At 43.4% G+C, this 19,079-nt stretch overlaps 1 long non-coding RNA gene across 3 annotated transcripts in view; it reads right to left on the bottom strand.

Annotated features, from left to right (window-relative positions):
• Positions 1-12,369, bottom strand: part of LOC129620963 (uncharacterized) — a 33,101-nt gene extending 20,732 nt beyond the window's left edge. The window contains exons 1-2 of one of the 3 annotated variants that reach the window (XR_008698954.1): positions 12,107-12,369; positions 1,733-1,847 (exon numbers count right to left, since the gene is read on the bottom strand). This is a non-coding gene — a long non-coding RNA (uncharacterized LOC129620963). The remainder of the gene's footprint in view (positions 1-1,732; positions 1,848-12,106) is intronic. The other 2 variants (XR_008698953.1, XR_008698955.1) reach the window with 2 other exon arrangements.
• Between the last annotated feature and the right edge of the window lie 6,710 nt (positions 12,370-19,079).

Genomic DNA, 19,079 nt, shown 5'->3' with positions numbered 1-19,079 from the left:
TTCTCCAGGGGATCTTCCCAACCCAGGGATTGAACCCAGGTCTCCTGCATTGCAGGTGAATTCTTTCCCAGCTGAGCTATCAGGGAAGCCCTGTAAATGCTGGAGAGGGTGTGAAGAAAAGGAAACCCTCCTACACTGTTTGTGGGAATGTAAATTGGTACAGTCTGTATGGAAAACAGTGTGAAGCTTTCTTAAAAAAATTAAAAATTGAGCTACCAAATGATCCAGCAATCCCACTTCTGGGCATATATCTGGAAAAGGCAAAAACTCTAATTTGAAAATGCATTCACATATATAAAATAGGTAACTAATAAGGACCTGCTGTATAACACAGAAAATTCTACTTAATATTCCGTAATGACCTGCATGGGAAAAGAATCTAAGAAAGAATGGATATAATGTATAACTGATTCACTTTGCTGTACACCTAAAACTAACAGCATTGTAAATCAACTAGACTCCAATAAAATCTTTTTAAAAAACGAAAAAAAACAGATGCACCCCAATGTTCATAGCAGCACTATTTACAATAGCCAAGACATGTAAGCAACCTTAATGTCCATCAACAGATAAATGGATAAAGGTGTGGTACAATGAGATATTACTCAGCCATAAAAAATGAAATAATGCCATTTGCAGCAACATGGATCTATCTGGAGATTACCATCCTAAGTGAAGAGGAGAAAGAAAAATATAAAATTTCATTTATATGAGTAATCTAAAAAAGAATACAAGTAAACTCACTGATAATACAGAAATAGACTCACAGACATTGAAAAGAAATTTATGGTTACCAAAGGCTAACAAGGGGAAGGGATAAATTGGAAGTTTGGAATTAAAAGATACCTTCTACTATATATACAATAATAGACAACAAGGTTCTATATAGCACAGGCAACTGTATTCAATATTTTGTAAGAGCCTATATGGAAAAGAATCTGAAAAAGAATGTATGTGCATATATATATGGAATTGCCATGCCCTCCTCCAGGGGAGCTTCCTGACCCAGGGATTGAACCTTCGTCTCTTACATCTTCTGCATTGGCAGGTGGGTTCTTTACCACTAGCGCTACCTGGGGAGCCCTATGTTTATACACATACACACACACACACACACACACACGTATATATGAATTACTTTTCTGTACACCTGAAGTTAACGCAATATTGTAAATCAACTACACTTCAATTAAATGAAATTTAAAAATAAAAAAGGCATGCAGTAAAAACTTTCATTCACATTGCATTCTCCAACCACTTAGTTCTTATGTATTACCCTACCGATACACTTGTACTTTTTAAATTACTTCTAAGATGCCACTTTGTAAATATGGATGTATTATAACTTCCTCCCTTTTTACACAAAAGGTATCATTAAGAGCATGATCTCTAAAGCCAGACTGCCCATGTTCAAACCCCAGTTCTTCCACAAATCAGCTGTGTCTTTAAGCAAGCTTCATAACCTCTTAGTGTCTCAGTTTCCTCAACTGTATAATGAGGGTAATGGTGGCAGCTGTCTCCTACAGTTATTTGAGGATCAGATGAACGAATATACGTACAAAGCACTTAGGATGGGGCCTGGTGCGCAGGGAGCCATCTACATGTGATGGGGGTGCTGGCACCATGGAAGCTGCAGGATCAGAAGTCTAAGTGCACGGGCTCTGGAGTGAGACTGCCTGAGGTCAAATCTTAACTTCCTTACATGTGAAATGTAAAAAATAATAGTACTTACCCTCACAGGGTTGTTGTGAGATTGAAATAGACAGTGCCTCGCACTGGGTAAGCACGGCTGTATTTCATCAAATCCAAAATGCCATGTATTCTAAGGCACGTCATTACTTTATGGACTAGGAAAGGAAAAAAAACATTTCAATTAAATTATGACACACCTTTGACTATAACACATCCTCATTTCAAGTGCATCATGAAGTGAAAAAATGTACGTCTTAGAATTGATGAAATATGGGATACAAGTGTTAGCTATTACACTCTTATTTTCACTTAAAAATACATCTTGGATATCACTCTGTATCGGTACAAAGAGAGCCTCTCCTTTTTTTTAAGTGGCTATATAGTAATCCATTGTGTGGTTGAGCCATAAATTATTTAACCAAACTCCTATTAGTTTCCAGTCTATTGCTGTTACAAACAATACCACAATGAATAACCTTGCAGACATGTCATTTTGCAAGCCTGCTAGTCTATCTGTAGGATAAATTCCCGAATTGGCATTGCTGGGTCAAAGAGTACACGTATTTGCAATGTTGGCAGGTATTCTAAGCTCCAGTTTAAATGGCCAGGTTACTTCCAGCTAAGGAATAGTGGATTGAGGCCGTTTGAAAAGGATTAACCTCATGGAACGGGAGAGCAGGATGACAAGAGTCTCATCACACAGGAATGGGAGAAAGGAAATTTTTGTATACTGCTGGTGGCCACCTAAATGGGTCAGACTTTTTGAAAGACATTTTGGCTCTATCTTTTAAACTCTCATTCTGGAAAACTATCTCACTGAAATTCTAGCAAAAGTTGCAAAAACATATGTAATAATTATAGCAAGAATGTGTGACATGGAGAAACAGTGCAAAACGCTTACTCTATAAACTCATCAAAATCTCACAGTGCTACAAGTCTGGGCTAATTCTTCCCATTCTACAGACACGGACAGTTGAGATGGAGGAGAAGGCTGCAGAGAGAGGACGGTACTCAGGCAGCCTGCTCCAAGTCTGTGCTCTTAGTGTTATAAAAGTAGGCTCTTTGAAATAGTTTAAAAAAAAAAAAAAGACATCTGAAAGTCCCAGAGTGATATAGTTAATATTATTATGGTGGTGGTGGGGAATAAATTAGGAATTTGGGATTAACATTTATATATTACTACATATATAATAGGTAACCAACAAAGACTTACTGTATAGCACAGAGAACTATACTTAATATTTTGTAATAACCTACAAGTGGAAAGAATCTGAAAAAGAATATATAACTGGATTCACTTTGCTATACACCCGAAACTAATACAATATTATAAATCAGTTCTACTTCAATAATATATATATTATAAATTTACACTTTAGGAAACTGTATAACCATGATAAAGAATGAAGTAAACCTTTATACAGCAACCTTAACTCATGTCTACAAGGTACTGTCTTAAAGAAATTAACACAGTCTGAGTACACTCCAATAGATGCCTATAGTCATGTATCAATCTGACAGGCAGATAATAAAAGGTCTAGAACAGGGTCTAGTGCTTGATGATCTGAGGGGGAGTTGAGGGAATAACAGAAAAAAAGTGCGCAATAAATGCGACATGCTTGAATCATCCTGAAACCACCCCTATCACCCAGTTTTGTCTTCCATAGAACTGGTCCCTGGTGCCAAAAACATTGGGGACTGCTGGTCTAGAAGGAGAATTCAACAATTAAGGATATTTTCTCCAAATCCCCCTGATTATGAGCGAGTGGTAGAGATTTCACTTTGTATACTTCCGAATTATTTGAATCCTTTTATGGACCCTATTGTTACTAAGAGGTCATTTAACTCCAGACAAAATTGTTCTTCATCCCTGCACCAATGTCATCAGAAACACCAAGAAATGTTTGGGTATAAAAGGCCACTACGGACCCAGTGAGTTAAAAAGAAAAAAGAACCCACATTTAGGGAAATATAGCCCTGACCTGTGCAACGTGAGAGAGTCGGGTTCGATCCTTGGGTCGGGAAGTCACGACTTAGTGACTGAACAAGGACAATGACTTGGAAATGATTCAGCACAATCACCTACTGAAGTCACTTACAAATACTGTGCTGTCGTGTGCTGTGCTCAGTCACTCGGTTGTGTCTGACTGCAACCCCATGGACTGTAGTCCGCCAGACTTCTCTGTCCATGGGATTTTTTTCCAGGCAAGAATACTGGAGTGGGTTGCCATTTCCTCCTCCGGGGGATCCTGGACCCAAGGATTGACCTGCATCTCTTGTGTCTCCTGCATTGGCAGACAGAGTCTTTACCACTGAGCTCACCGGAGAAGCCCTTATCAAATACTAATACTAAATGTTAGTATCAAATACTAATAGTCTTTAAATAACTAAAAGACAGTTCAATTTCCATTAGCACTTTTTGTATTGTTTCTTCCATTTTTTAAGTTCTTTTGACTCCCTAAAATCTTCCTGAGCTCACTGAATTTCTCTCTTACCAGATATCAATTAAAGTAAAATTTAAGATCTCTTACATCAGGATGTGCAAGGGACAGGGGGTGGGAGATGAGGTGTCTATGAATGATCCTAAAGGGATTTCTTTTTTTGAAAGGTCTAGTCTAGGCTGAGATGGTGAAGTAGGTCTGGGCACACAGAGCAAAGTCACTGATGATTTCAGGAGCGGGAATACCCTGGTGGCCCAGTGGTTGCTGCTGCTGCTAAGTCACTTCATTCGTGTCCGACTCTGTGCCACCCCATAGACGGCAGCCCACCAGGCTCCCGTGTCCCTGGGATTCTCCAAGCAAGAACACTGGAGTGGGTTGCCATTTCCTTCTCCAATGCATGAAAGCAAAAAATGAAAGTGAAGTCGCTCAGTCGTGTCCGACTCTTTGCAACCCCATGGACTGCAGCCTACCAGGCTCCTCCGCCCATGGGATTTTCCAGGCAAGTGTACTAGAGTCGGTTGCCATTGCCTTCCATTGGGCCCAGTGGTTAGGGCTCTGCAATTCCACGCATGTGTTTGATCCCTGGTTGGGGAGTTAAGATCCCACAAGGAGAGCAAGGCACAGCTGTATAAAGAGGGAGGCAGTTTCACTCTAAGACAGCTCATGAGGGAATCCTGCCCTATCCACTCAGTCCCTCAATGATGGCAGTGGACGATGAGTTCACAGCTGCTCAAGAAAAGAGACTTGCTCTCAAGGAAGAAGGAGAATCACTGAAAAAACTGGCTTGATCTTTGGAGAAAGTCATTTGAAGTCATATAAAGGCAATTCTTAAGGAACTCTCAACTAGGAAAGCCAAGAAGAGGACTAAAGTTTCATCTTCTTTAAAGAGCTAGGCTGCCAAGGTTCTCAGCGGGAAGCATCTCTTCCAGCCCATCAAACCCTCTGAGGTCCAAGCTTTTCTGCTCACTTCAGGCTCTGGATAAGTTCCCATCAGAAGATCTTAATTTTTCATGCCTCTCTTCTTTCTATCACCCTTTTCATACTTCTTAAAGTGGTCAGCTCTCCTTCCTCTTAGCTTTTTTTTGGTTAGATTTTTTTTCCCCCTTTCATTCTCCTGTTGAGAGTTTTCTTAGAAAACTCTAGGAAAAAAAAATATTTTGCCTTCTTTCTTAATCTAAAAATGTGATGTTCACTGTATCCTGGGAACCCTGTTTCACTGTCCTGTCTTTCACTTTCCCATTATTATTCTGCCCTGGTATCTTGGAGGTGACTGGAAGGGGTTCCTGAATTTGTAAACTTCCTTTGTGTCCCGAAGTCAGAGGAATCTGCAGTCTCTGGCCATGGCTGGAGCCCCAAAGTTAGAAGTCATATTTATAGGCTTTACGGCAAAAAGGAACAGAATATACCTTCTTATTTGAGATCTTTCCCAGCACAGCTCATCCTCACTGGTGGAGATTTACCACTGATGCTTTGGAGTTTGTGTTTCCTTTCCTTTTTCCCTTACTTTCCTTATCTAACTCAAACATTGTCTTGGTTTTCTTCTGCTTCACAGCAGCACTCAAAATGTCTATTCTTTTCTGCTGTTCTTCCTTCATAATGGAAGCAGCGGGGATGGGGGCAAACGTGGAGCCTGGAAGAAGCCTGCTTTCTGATTCTGCATCATTTCAAGAAGATGCTTGCTGAAGGGGCACCCCTTCTCAGGGGCGGTCCACACCTCTCTGCCTTTCTTCTTTCTCCACTGTCCTCGCTTCTCTTGCAAATCTCAGTATTCTACCCCAAGCCATTTCCCCAAGAAGCTCCCTGTGCAGCCACAGCAACAACATCTGCCTCTCATGCTTTCGACCGGCACTAAAGCACCATTTCCTGGTTGTGTCTTTATGTGAAATATACAACTTCCTGTATTGCATCACTTCCTGGAGTCCAGCATTTTACTGAACCAACAACTTCCCTACTCAATTTTGTTCTTGTCACTGCCTGACTTCAGTCCCTGGTTCAAAATTTAAGAGGGTGTTAAGTCTTCTTAACACAAGCAAAGGGACGTAAAGAAACTTTGAATGGTGAGGGATGCCTATTACCCTAGTGGCTGTGGTAAAGGTATCACAGCCTGTATGTGTGTTCAAACTCATAAAATTATACACATGATCAATTCTATACTTTATCAATTATGCCATAATAGACCCTCTTTAAAATAACTCCAATCTTTTGTAATATTCTGCAGTATCTAGGGTTTTTCCCTATATTTCTTAACCAACTCCTGTTTTTTGGATTTGTGTGTGCACATAGATACTCAGTCGGAGAAGGCAATGGCACCCTACTCCAGTACTCTTGCCTGGGAAATCCCATGGGCAGAGGAGCCTGGTAGGCTGCAGTCCATGGGGTAACGAAGAGTCGGACACGACTGAGCGACTTCACTTTCACTTTTCACTTTCATTCACTGGAGACGGAAATGGCAACCCACTCCTGTGTTCTTGCCTGGAGAATCCCAGGGACAGGGGAGCCTGGTGGGCTGCCGTCTATGGAGTCGCACAGAGTCGGACATGACTGACGTGACTTAGCCGAAGCATACATACTCAGTGGGCAAAACTTAAGCATATCTCTGGTGGGTCAAAGGTTGGAGCTCTTGGGCTCCTGTGAAGGATTTGGGGGATACAAAGGGAAGGGAAGTCGCTCAGTCGTGTCCGACTCTTTGCGACCCCATGGACTGTAGCCCACCAGGCTCCTCCATCCATGGGATTCTCCAGGCAAGAGTACTGGAGTCAGTTGCTATTTCCTTCTCCATGGGGGATACAAATACAGTGGTTAAACACAGTGATTACTAGTCACATCAAATAGGTACCTGCCGTAGCCCTGAGATCATTTCCTTACGTCTTAGTCTTGCTATTTGCTGTAAGTGTTCTCTCAGTCTTGATTTCTGTATAAGTTAGTTGGGCATAAAAATAGTTCCCATATTTTATCAGTGTTTTTTTTATCACTTAGAATTTTTCATTTTGTACTTATTGAAAGTGCTCTTTTAGACTTGTTTTTATCGTTCATCTGTCTTGTACACACATTAAAAAAAGAAAAATTGGTTGTGGCATCACTAAAACTTGTCCACATTTAGAGTCTAGCCCTTCTGAATCATCATTGCTGTCTGTTTTTCTGCATGAGGTTATCCTCTGCGCTCTGAGAAATTGAAGAGATATCTTTTCTTAAAAGGATACTTCACTAGTCAATAGTCTTTGGAATTTTCTTTTCAACCACTGACACTAATTTTGCAAGTGCAGGCAATAAAACTACCTCAGGACTCCTGCCTGGCCAATATAATCATAAGACACATCTCAATATTGGAGAACTAAAATGGGAAACATGAGAGTTTTTGAACTGGAGTAGTATGGAATGTATTTTTCATAATGTGCTGTAATGATTCATAACCTGCCTATTGTTTCTTCATAATGTTTTGTAATAAAGATCATCTTTTTTTTTTTTTAGGTTTGGAAACTCAACCTCAGAAAGATAAGGTAACCTGTGAAAGCAATGGGAGGAAAGTTAGCACCGCTATGTCTGACCAAGCTATCCCCTCTCTGTGCTCCTGCCTCTTCCACCCTGCTCCGTCTGTCTGACATTTCAAAGCCTCTTATTTTGCCTTGGAGGTTAACAGATCTTGGGACACTCTGTTTCTCCAGGCCACACCAGTTTGGGGGGCAGAGGGTATAACGGCTTCATAAATAACATGAATAAATCAATGTTGCTCTGACGCCTCTACCACAGAACTACAGAAATCCCAGAGGCTCTCATATTCCTCCCGAATATCCAGGTGGGTCTCATATGCACTTCTCAGTTAGTCCCCAGGCCCTTAACTGAGTAGGCTGCCTATACCCCATTTGTCCTTCTGTGAGCCAAAGGTCACTGGCCAGAGCTGCAACAGGGAGGACCTCCTATCTACTCTAAATACCCTCCAAGTGGGACTCTAATTTTTGTTCCCTGTTCTCAGAACTGGGTCCTTGTACCAAGTTTGTGGTTTGGGTATCTCTCTTAAGAGAGGCTGTCTGACCTGACCTCTTGGGAAACTGATTCTCTTCGCTTCAGTCATTTTGTCTATGGCCTACCCACAACCCCCAACTTTCCAGACATGGTCAGATGCCCAGGAATTCACAGCTGTGGCAGCTTAAGGCTAAGCTCTAGATTGAAAGACCCCAAGACACAAGCCCCTTCTCCCTGTATTAGTTTTCTGTTGCTATGGTAACAAATCACCACAAATGTACTGACTTAAAACAGCACACTTATTATCTCACATTTCTGTAGGTCAGAAGTCCAAGAAGGCTTGGTTGAGTTCTCTGGTTGTGGTTTTTATAAGGCTGAAATTAAAGTGTCAGGACTAGGCTCTTGTCTGAAGGCTCTGGGGGAGAATCCACTTCCAGGCTCTTTCAGGTTGTTGATAGAAGTCAGTTTCTTGAGGTTGTAGGACTGAGGTCCCTGTTTCCTTGCTCTCGGCTCAGGGCTGGTCTTCGGTTCTACATGCTGCCTATTCCTTCTCATGCTTTCCCTGTACCCCCTCCGCCACCCCTACAGTAAGTCAGTTGCCTTCTCATGCTTGGAATCTCCAACATCCTCATCTTCCTCCTCTGATTCCAGCAAGATAAAGTGCTCTAACTTTAAGGGCTCATGTGATTAGACTGGCCTCACCCAAGTAATACAGGACATCTCCCTATAATCATAAGATCCAAAACCTTGATTACATCTGTGAAGTTGCTTACCATGTAACAAAACATATTTATAGGTTTCAGGGATAAGTGCATGGTTATTTTTGGTGGGGGGCATGATTTGGCCTACCACACCCCTAATTAGTTTGGAATCTCCTTGCAGAGTGGGGGCAGTAAACAACCCTAACCTTGCAGGCACCTAATAAATTCTGTTGCTCAGAGGACTTGGAGGCCTTTTGTCTAACAAAGAAGGTTAAAGAGAAGAGTTCAAATTTCAAAGAATTTAAAAAATTCTTTACTCAAAAATTATAGGGGAAGAGATACTGCCTCCTCGTGGGAGGTAAATGCCTTTAAGTCAGTGGCTCTGGCTGGTGGCGCTCCTAAAGCTTGGTGTGAGAAAGGCTGTGGATACTGTCTGCTGCTTCTGGGGTGGATAGAGCAGATGGCCAAGCTCCTGTTGGTGATCAGACTGGGCTGAGTGGGTTTATTCAGGGGCAGAAAGCTGGCCTCAGAGATGCCGGCTTTTCCCAGGCTGGCTTTCAGCCAGTCCCTTGGGAAATCTTGGACGGGGAGGCTGTGTGAAAACAAATTCACGTGCATTTGGTCAAGAACGCTTTGTGCTGGGGACTTAGACATTCTGGACCTCCCTGAGCCTCACAGAAACCCACCAGTAGCCTGTAGGGGCCCCATTTTACAATTGAGATTCTGAGAGGTTAAATGACATGCTCAAAGTCATGCAGTAGGGGCACAGAGGCAACACTAGAGCCTGCTCTTCTCTCATAGTTCAGCCTCTTTCTTCCAGTCTGCAGGTGCTCCCTGGGGAGGTAAGGAGCCATGGTTTATCAGCAATGTATTTGTTAGGGGAAACACACCGACTGAAACCACCCCCATGGCCAGGCACCACACTAGCCATTTGCATGAATTATTTTACAAAGGGAGGTCCTAGTAAGGAACACAGCAGTAATAAGTCACCACCAACCAGAAGAGCTCGGGAGAGGTGAAAAGGAGATGCCACGTGTCCTACCACCTCCCAGAATCCTTCTCACTGGCACCCATGGTAGCTGAGCAATGTGTGCACCACTAGGAAGGACCCTGAGTCAGAATGATTGGCCAAAGACAACCTAGAAGCTAATCCCAATTGCCTTAAAACCTGAGACTTCAAGCCACGTGGCAGAGCAGTTCTCCTGGGTTCCCTTACCCTCCTGCTCTCCCTTCCTGGGCCTCACTTCCCAATAAAGCCTCCTGCTTTGTCATCACGTGTCTCTCCTCAGACAATTCATTTCTGAGTGTTAGACAAGAGCCCACTCTCGTAGCCTAGAGGGGGTTCCCCTTCCGGCAACATATTGGATGACTATGAAAGCTTCTTCATTTGTCATTCTAGTCCTAGGCTACCTTTTTCCTGACCACCTCAACCTTTTTTTTCCCTTTGAGTTTCTACAATATCCATCCATTCATTCTGAACTCAACACGCTTAAGTACCTGTGACATACTAGGCATGATGTTGGGTGCTGGAAATGAAGGTGAGCAAGACAGATCATTCAGTCCACCCATCAATGAGCCTTCAGAACTGTCTTTACTCTTGGAGAAGACAATTACATAAGTAACAGCTGTGAAGTGTGCTGAGCATTAGGGTGAGGAAATCAAGGATGTTGTGAGAGTAGGAGGGTGTAGGTTCTAACCTATTCTAGAGATAGGAAGAACCTCTCAGGAGGGATTATCAAAGTCAAGACCTGACGAATAGGAAGAAATTAGCTAGATCAGGAGAGTTTGGGCAGGAGCGATGCAAATGGAAGGCACATGGCATATAAAGGCCAGGAGGCAAAAGTACATGGAAAAATACTTCATGAAATCAGGAAAACTAAGTGAAGTTGAGCAGGACCCTGTGGGGGCCCTTCCAAGTACAAATCCTTTCCATGGTTCCTGTTAGGTAGGTAGAAAAGGGAAAAGGCGTCCAAAATGGCGGTGGCTAAAAAACAAGGAAGGTCCAAGGACCAGAGTGAAGACTTCAGGCAGAACAAACAGAACAAACAGCACTCCTGGCTAAGCCCAATTTGCATAGGGCAGGCCCAAGTGGATGAAAAAAACATATAAAAGGAGGAGCCAAAGCGCTTTCTCTCGGACTCTCTCTCCCGCGTGCGTGCGCTCTTTTCTTTCTCTCTCTCTCCTTCTATCTTCTAAATAAAATGGAGCTGTAACACTTATTTGCCTAAGAGCTGTAGCACGGTTTGTCCAAGACCCGAGAGCTGTGACGCGCTGAGGGCTTTAATGTCCGTTGCTCCAAATCTTTGTTGTGGCGAGACAAAGAACCGAGGAACATACACTTGCGTGACAGGTCGTGTTTCTTGTTTGTAGGAAATATGCTTCATTCATCCTTCTAGACCTTCCCTCAGTTCCAAAGAGCAGATTCAAATAGTTATGAATCAGGGTTTGATCTCTGGGGTCGGGAAGATCCCCTGGAGAAGGGAAAGGCTGCCCACTTCAGTGTTCTGCCTGGGCAATCCCAGGGACAGATCCGCCTGGCTACAGTCCATAGCGTCACAAAGAGTTGGACACGACGTAGCATTAAGCCATCACAGGGGAGGAAGGGAATACAGAAACAAGGGAGAAGCAGTCAAGAAATGTAGTGCAGCAATGGGACTGGGTCCCAGCCCCTCCAGGGGGAATATACATAACAATATTTTTGAGTTCTTCTGCAGGAACTAAGACCCCCTGACCAAGGTGGAGGATGGTAGTAACTTCAGGTTGAGCACAAGACTCCTGGAACACCACTCTCTTACCCCATCACCAACCAATAGGAGAAAGTCACACACCCTGTAGCCCTCACCCCAAGTTTGCTTATAAAAACTTCTCCCCCAAAACCATTGAGGAGTTTGGGGTTATTGAGCAGAGGCCACCCATTCTCTTTCCTTGGCCTTGTGATAAATTTGTCTCTGCTCCCAACTCCAACTTTTTGGTGTGTTTGGCCTGAGTGTGTATCGGGCAAATGAACTTGGGTTCGGTAACAAAAGCAAAACAAAAAGCATCCATCTGAGACATTTTGGACAACAACCAATTCTGCAACACCAGCTGGGTGTTCAACAATTCAATTTAATTGTGACGCAAACTACGCAAGAGTTAATGTACACCCCATAGCTTAAGCTCAGTCCCACAAAACAACCTCTATTTCAGATGCCAGCTGTAAGTTGTAAGCTGCACAAACCTCTCACCTACTGGCTATAAATAAGGGGCTCCCAGGACACCCTGCTTGGCTAGATCAGCTCACCAAACTCAAGAAGGCACTTTACTTACACTTACCAGTTGATCATAAAGGATACAAATCAACAGCCAGATAAGAAGTACACAGGGAGAGTTAAGGAAGGGTCCTGAGCAGAAGAACTTCTGTCTCCATGAAATTGGGGTGCACCACCCTCCTGGCACATGGATGTGCTTATCAACTCCGAAGCTCTCAGGATCTTGCTGTTCAAGGGTTTTTACAGATTTCAACCTCCAGCGTTTCCTCCCTAGCTCCCAGAGGGCAGTTCTCACCATTTAATCACTCGGTCCTTCTGTTAAGCAGCCCCATCTGGAGGCTCTCTAGGGGCCCCGCCCTAAATCACTTCTTTAGCATAAACTCAGGATAGAAAGGGATTCCTCATGAATAACAACAGACATTCCTATCAGCCCTGAAATCCCAAGGGTTTCAGGAGCACTGTGCCAGAAAAAAGCAGAGACCAGATATTTATTTAATAACATAGCAGTCTATAAGAAGCAGAGTTCTAGGCAGCAAATGGCAACAGCTGAGGCCCAGGGGATAAGAGGACCAGATCAAGAAAGATCTTGTTAATGAAGTTAAAGAATTCTACTTTTAGGGCAGTGGGGTGCCACTATGGATTGAAGTAGGGGAGTGATAAGGTGAGATTTATCATGTTATAAAGATGCTATTTGGAGAACTGATTATAGGGACAAAGCTGGAGTCAGAGAGACTAGTAAGGAAGATATTATGGTAATCCTGGTGGAGACAATGATGGTTTGGGGAGGCCAAGAAGATGGAAAGAAGTGGGTGGCATCATGAGAAGGTTGAGCTGGATTGACTTCGATGTTGAATGCATTGTGATCTCTATCATTCTTTCAGAAATTGTGCTCTCCCTTACAACATTTATTTTTACATTCATTCCTCCTTTTTTATGTATACATTTTATTTATTTATGTTTACTATTACATTTTAATTATTTATTTATTATCCATGCTGAGCAGGATGGGGATCTTAGTTCCTTGACCAGGGATGGCATCCGTGCCCCCTGCAGTGGAAGAAAGTGAAGTGAAAGTGTTAGTTGCTCAGTCGTGTGACTCTTTGTGACCCCAAGGACTGTAACCCGCCAGGCTTCTCTGTCCTTGGAATTCTCCAGGCAAGAATACTGGAGTGGATTGCCATTCATCTTCTCCAGGGGATCTTCCTGACCTAGGGATTAAATCCTGGTCTCAGAATTGCAAGCAGATTCTTTACTGTCTGAGCCACCAGGGAAGCCTGAGTGGAGTCTTAACCAATGAACCATCAGTGATGTCCCTATTACATTTTTATTTACTTATTTTTACTTCTTTAATGTTATTTGCTTTTCATGCATTCATATCTATGATTCCAACATTCCTTAGGATCTGAGATTATCTCTCATACCTAATCAAAATGTAATTTTTTATTCTTTGGGCCTCAGTTTCCTTATTGTTAACATGTGGTTGAGAACCCAGGCTTTTACTGCTTCATAAGGTTATTTTGAAGACCTAGCCTTCAATGAGATGATGATAAAGATGCTCTAAATAGCATGCAGCTGCAACAGATGATTATCAGAAGGGAGTTACGTATCTGTATTAGATTAGAACTGCCCACAGCAGCATATATTGGTCAGGATACAGTCAGAAAAGAGAAAAGCTGGTTTACTGTCTCTTGTATGTTTGATTCGTAAATTATGACTGAAGTTCAATCAATAATAGCCACATAATATTGACTTCAGCAAGAGAGAAGCCTGGAAAAATGTTTATTGTGATAATTGAGTTGGGTAGTCAATGGTTTCTTGAGTCTACTGGGGTAATCCTGATGTAGGAAATAGAGAGACTTCAGGTTAGACATTTATATATATATATACATATATTTATATATATCCTGTTTCCATTTCCTGAGACAAGCGATAGGTGGGTTCCAGTTGAGACATTTACAATCAGCCTCCTGCTTGCCCTCCAAAATGGAAGTAACAATAAAAACAGGGTAAATAGCTAGCATTTATCTCTTGTAAACACTTTAAGGTAATAGTCATGGCAAGGACAAAGAGGGACAAAAACCTGTTTGATTTGGAATTAAAAAGGATTAAAGGATCTCCCTCCCCCCTATTTTGGGACAAAGGAGACACTACACACATGCAGAAAGGCTCCTTGTGGGTCAAAAGTCAAGGGATAATGTTAGGCCATAATAAGTCTTGCTCTTCCCAGAAGCCTTCACTTCAAGAGCCATCTTTGTCCCCCAGGGGAGGGTTGCACGGTAGGTCAGGTGTAAAAAAGGAAAACAGATGATTGGCCTGAAGGAAGACAAAGACCCGGAAGAACTGCCTTATATAGATGACTTAGCCTCTTTACTGCGCTCCTCACTAGAGCAAGCGCCCACACCCTTTCTCTCCATTTGTGCATCTCTGCCTTTCTTGTCTCAATTGGATTTTCTCTCTGTGCTCTCCCACTTGTTGTTTGATGTTATGTCTCTAACAATAAACTTTGTACCCGCATTTACAGTTTCTGCTTCAGTGATAAATGCATTTTTCACTGCGTGCAAAGATCCAGGGGAAAATTACCTTCTAACCTCTAGCCCTTGCTGGTTTTGTGGCTAGGATTCCTGGTTTTCATTCCTGGTTTTCCCAGGATCAATTCCTGGGCAGGGAATGAAGATCTCTCTCCATGCCACTTTTCACTGCTGCCTCTCTGAGATCAATCCTAACATCTCAACTGTACAAGTGATTGGCTTGAACCCCATCTCACAAGATAGGGAAAACCTAGGTCTTCGCCAAGATTTCTATGACTTTGCTGTGAAACAGGAGGTAGGGCACAACCTTTAAAAGAATGGCATAGACCAAGGACGCAACATTAACTGTTTAGAGCAAAATAGGTCCAAGATGGCAGATGAGTCAATTTCCACTAGACCTTGAGCCTCAGTGTATGTTCACTGAAACACATCAGCAAGTTAAATGACACACCCAAAGGCACCAAGATAGATCTAAGTCTGACCATAAAGGTCTTGAAATGGGCAGTGGCCCAGTTCCTGGAAATCTCCACCTTTTCCGCCAAATAGCTGGAATAATCTTCCCATTCATTAGCCTGTGAAATTATCCACCCCTATAAAAACTAAAAAGACCCTGACGCTGGGAAAGATTGAAGGCAGGAGGAAAGGAGGACAACAGAGGGTGAGATCATTGGATGGCATCACCAACTCGATGGAAATGAGTTTGAGCAAGCTCTGGAAGTTGGTGATAGACAGGGAAGCCTGGCGTGCTGCAGTCCATGGGGTCACAAAGAGTCCGACACGACTGAACAACTGAACTGATAAAAACTGACAATCCCATACCCTGGTGCTGCTCTTGCCTTCTGAGATGGCCCACACTCTGTCTGTGGTCTATATTTCTCTCTAAATAAATCCACTTCTTATGTATCGCTTTGTCTCTCACTGAGTTCTTTCTGCTCTGAGACATCAAGAACCCAAGCAGCATTAATTCCTGAGACCCGGTGTGCTCTCAGTTAAAAGTCCATGGGTTCAAGTCCCAGTCTGAGTTGCAATGTCACCTGGACTGATGTTTCTCAGTGTCACCTGACTCATAATTTCTTTCTTTGCTGTCTGTGGACACACCTTTATCTCTATCCTAGAATTGCCCCCAAAGTTGAACACAGTCCCTACTCTGCTGCCCACTGGCCCTGTTCCCACAAGGCAGCTTTGGGTAACAGACATTTATTGGAGATTTGGAAAATAGATTACCCTGGAGAGAGGACTGAATTGCAGAACTGCAGTCCAGAGATCTCTTTGTTCTTAAAAGTCTTCCTCAATTTTTTACAGACTAGGGCATTAGTCTCTGATCAGATTACTTGGTTTTCCTTTTGCCTCTCTCCTTTGTTCTTCCTCATCCCCAAATTCCTCATTTATTTTTTTTTTTGCCTCACCATGTGGGATCTTAGTTCCCCAACTAGGGACTGAACCCAAGCCCTTGCAGTGGAAGCGTGGCATCCTAACCACTGGTCTGCCAGTGAATTCCTCCTGAATTTTTGTTCAATTCTTAGGCAGAGCTATTTAGCTATCTTTGTTTTTTCCTCCCCACCCATGTCCTTAGGGCCTCACCTTCTATCCCCAAGGGGCCTATCAAGGTATTTTCCTAAACAATGACACTTCCTTCCTGAAAAGGAACTCTGGTGCCAGCTGATAAAATAATGACTTCTCTTATCTGCTACAAGAATGACAAGGTTGCCAGATCATGTTTATTCTTCAGCTGGCAAATGGGGAAAGCAATCTGTCTATATCCCTGGTAATTTAGGTTTGGACCCCTTATGTCATTTGATTTGATGCTCACAAGTTTGGGAGAAAGAGTAAGTAGCTCTGATTAGCTCACTTTATGATGGGCAAAAACAGCGTTTAGAAATGACAAGTGACTGGATGAATGCGCTTCTAGGCTCAATCTTGAACCCAGATCCAGCTCATTCAGTTGTCTTTCCCCTAAGAGTTTTCATGAAAATTGAAAATGTCCCTGGTTTATTAGCCAAGTAAGCTGTTTTGAGAATGAACTTGGTGTCCCTGCAAAGAAGGTCAAAAGAGACCTGGGTTATTTGACAGATAGGTTTTACATAAGTGCTGGAAGAAAAGATAAGCTGTCAGCAGATGCTCTTCTGTGCTAAGACTGAAATGTTAGCCTCCTCAAGATAACCATCTTCAGGCCGTTAGGAAAGACTAAGGCTACGGAGGAATCCAGCCAGATTGCTAGGTATGCACCTCCTTCTCCCTGCCTTGGGTGCCTTGCCCTCTTCTCTCCCACCCCAACCCTATCCTTCTTCAAGCCCACTTCCCACTCCTCAGAATCCTCTGGGAAGCCATTCTGAACAGCCTCACACAGATGGAATCTTTCTTTCCTGGAAATCCCATTGGCAACTACTCTCTGCTTTGCACCAATTAGTGTGTTCTAGATCAGTGGCTTCCAAACTTGGTTGATTTCGACCCACAGTGAAAAACACATATTTTTTCATTTCAGTACACTCCCCCTCCCCCAACACACAAAGCGATACACACATTAGCAATGAACAAAGTTTCATGCTCAGATGTGCTGTGCTAAGTCGCTTCAGTCATGTCCTACTCTGCGACCCCATGGACTGTAGCCTGCAAGGTTCCTCTGTCCACAAGACTTCCCAGGCAAGAATACTAGAGTGGGTTGCCATTTCCTTCTCTGGGGGTCTTCCCCTTCCAGCTACTGAAGCGGGGTCTCCTGCATTGTAGGCAGACTCTTTACTGTTTGAGCCGCCAGGGAAGCCCATCTTATTTCATAAGGTGCACACTAATATTTCCTTTCTGTTCTACTTAGTGTTTTCTTATTCTGATACTAAAAAAAAAAATGCTGGTTGTAACACATTAAATTGATTTCAAGACCCACTAAGAATAATCATTCCTTTGTGCATGAGTGCTAAGTCACTTCGGTCGTGTCTGATTCTGAGCAGCTATGTGGATTGTAGCCCACCAGGCTCCTCTGTCTATGGGATTCTCCAGGCAAGAATACTGGAGTGGGTTGCTGTGTCCGTCTCCAAGGGATCTTCCCGACCCAGGGATCGAACCCACATCTCCTCCTCCTCCTGCATTGGCAGGCAGGTTGTTTACCACTAGCACCACCTGGGAAGCCCAGTCATTCCTTTGATCTCTCTGCAATTCAGTGTGATATTTTATTGTATTCTGCAACCTCCCTCCACCTCCTGATTCTTGATCTGGTTCTGCAGGTCAGCTCACCTGAGTACTCCCAGAAGTTCCTCACAGCCTCTTGCCCAGCGCGTCTCTCTTTTCCATCCTCCTCATGGATTTTTCGAAAATGCAAATTTCATCTGATCATTCTGATGCTTCTAAGGCTTTCCATTGCTTAAAACTGCCTCCCAAATAATTAGCCTGAGGAGAAGGCCCTTTGCAGATGGTCCCCTTGCCAGCCTTTTCCTTAGCTCCAGCAACTCAAGGCCCCCCTCAAGTCCACTGTTTCCTGCCTCCATGACTTTGCACACACTGTTCCCTGACTGGAAGGCACCTCTCTCTCTTCTCTAGTGGAAAACTACTTTCACTTTAAGAACTCAGATTACTAGAAAGAAGGAAATCCTGTCATCTGTGACAACATGAATGGACCCTGAGTGCACTATGCTAGGTGAGATAAGCCAGACAAAGACAAATATTGTTTGTGGAATCAAAAAAAGCCAAATTTGTAGAAACAGAGACTAGAATGGTGGTTACCAGAATGTGGGGGCTGGGGGGTGGAGGTGGCGTGGACAGGGGTTTTGGGAATGCTGGTCAAAGATGGGGATCTCATGTACATCTAGTGATTATAGTTAATAATACTGTATCATGTACTTCAAAATTGCTACAAATTTTTTTTTAAGATTAAAAAAATATATTTACTTGGCTGCATTGTGTCTTAGTTGTGGCATGCAGGATCTCTGGTTGTGGCATGTGGGATGGGATTGAACCTTGGGCCCCGGCATTGGGAGTACAAAGTCTTAGCCACTGGACCACCAGGAAAGTCCTGCAATAGATCTTAAATGTGCTCACTACAAAAAATAAATGGCATGTTTGATCCCTGGTCAAGGAACTAATGGAGAAAGAAATGGCAACCCACTCCAGTATTCTTGCCTGGAGAATCCCATGGACAGAGGAGCCTGGCAGGCCATAGTCCATAGGGTCGCAGAGAGTCGGAAAAGACTGAAGCGACTAAGCACGCAAAGGAACTAAGACCCTGCATGCTGCTGCTGCTGCTAAGTCACTTCAGTCGTGTCCGAATCCGTGCGACCCCATAGACGGCAGCCCACCAGGCTCCCCCGTCCCTGGGATTCTCCAGGCAAGAACACTGGAGTGGGTTGCCATTTCCTTCTCCAATGCATGAAAGCATGCTGCATAGCTGCAAAAAAAGAATAGAAATGGTAATGACTTGATTGGGCTTCCCCAGTGGTTCAGTGGGTAAAGAATCTGCCTGCAATGCAGGAGACATAGGAGACATGGGTTCAGTCCCTGGGTTGGGAAGATCCCCTGGAGGAG

The sequence above is a fragment of the Bubalus kerabau genome, chromosome 10 (assembly GCF_029407905.1).
Source record: "Bubalus kerabau isolate K-KA32 ecotype Philippines breed swamp buffalo chromosome 10, PCC_UOA_SB_1v2, whole genome shotgun sequence".
NCBI lineage: Eukaryota > Metazoa > Chordata > Mammalia > Artiodactyla > Bovidae > Bubalus > Bubalus kerabau.
Note: the sequence above shows the minus strand (reverse complement) of the source record. Positions and strands in the feature narration are given on the sequence as shown.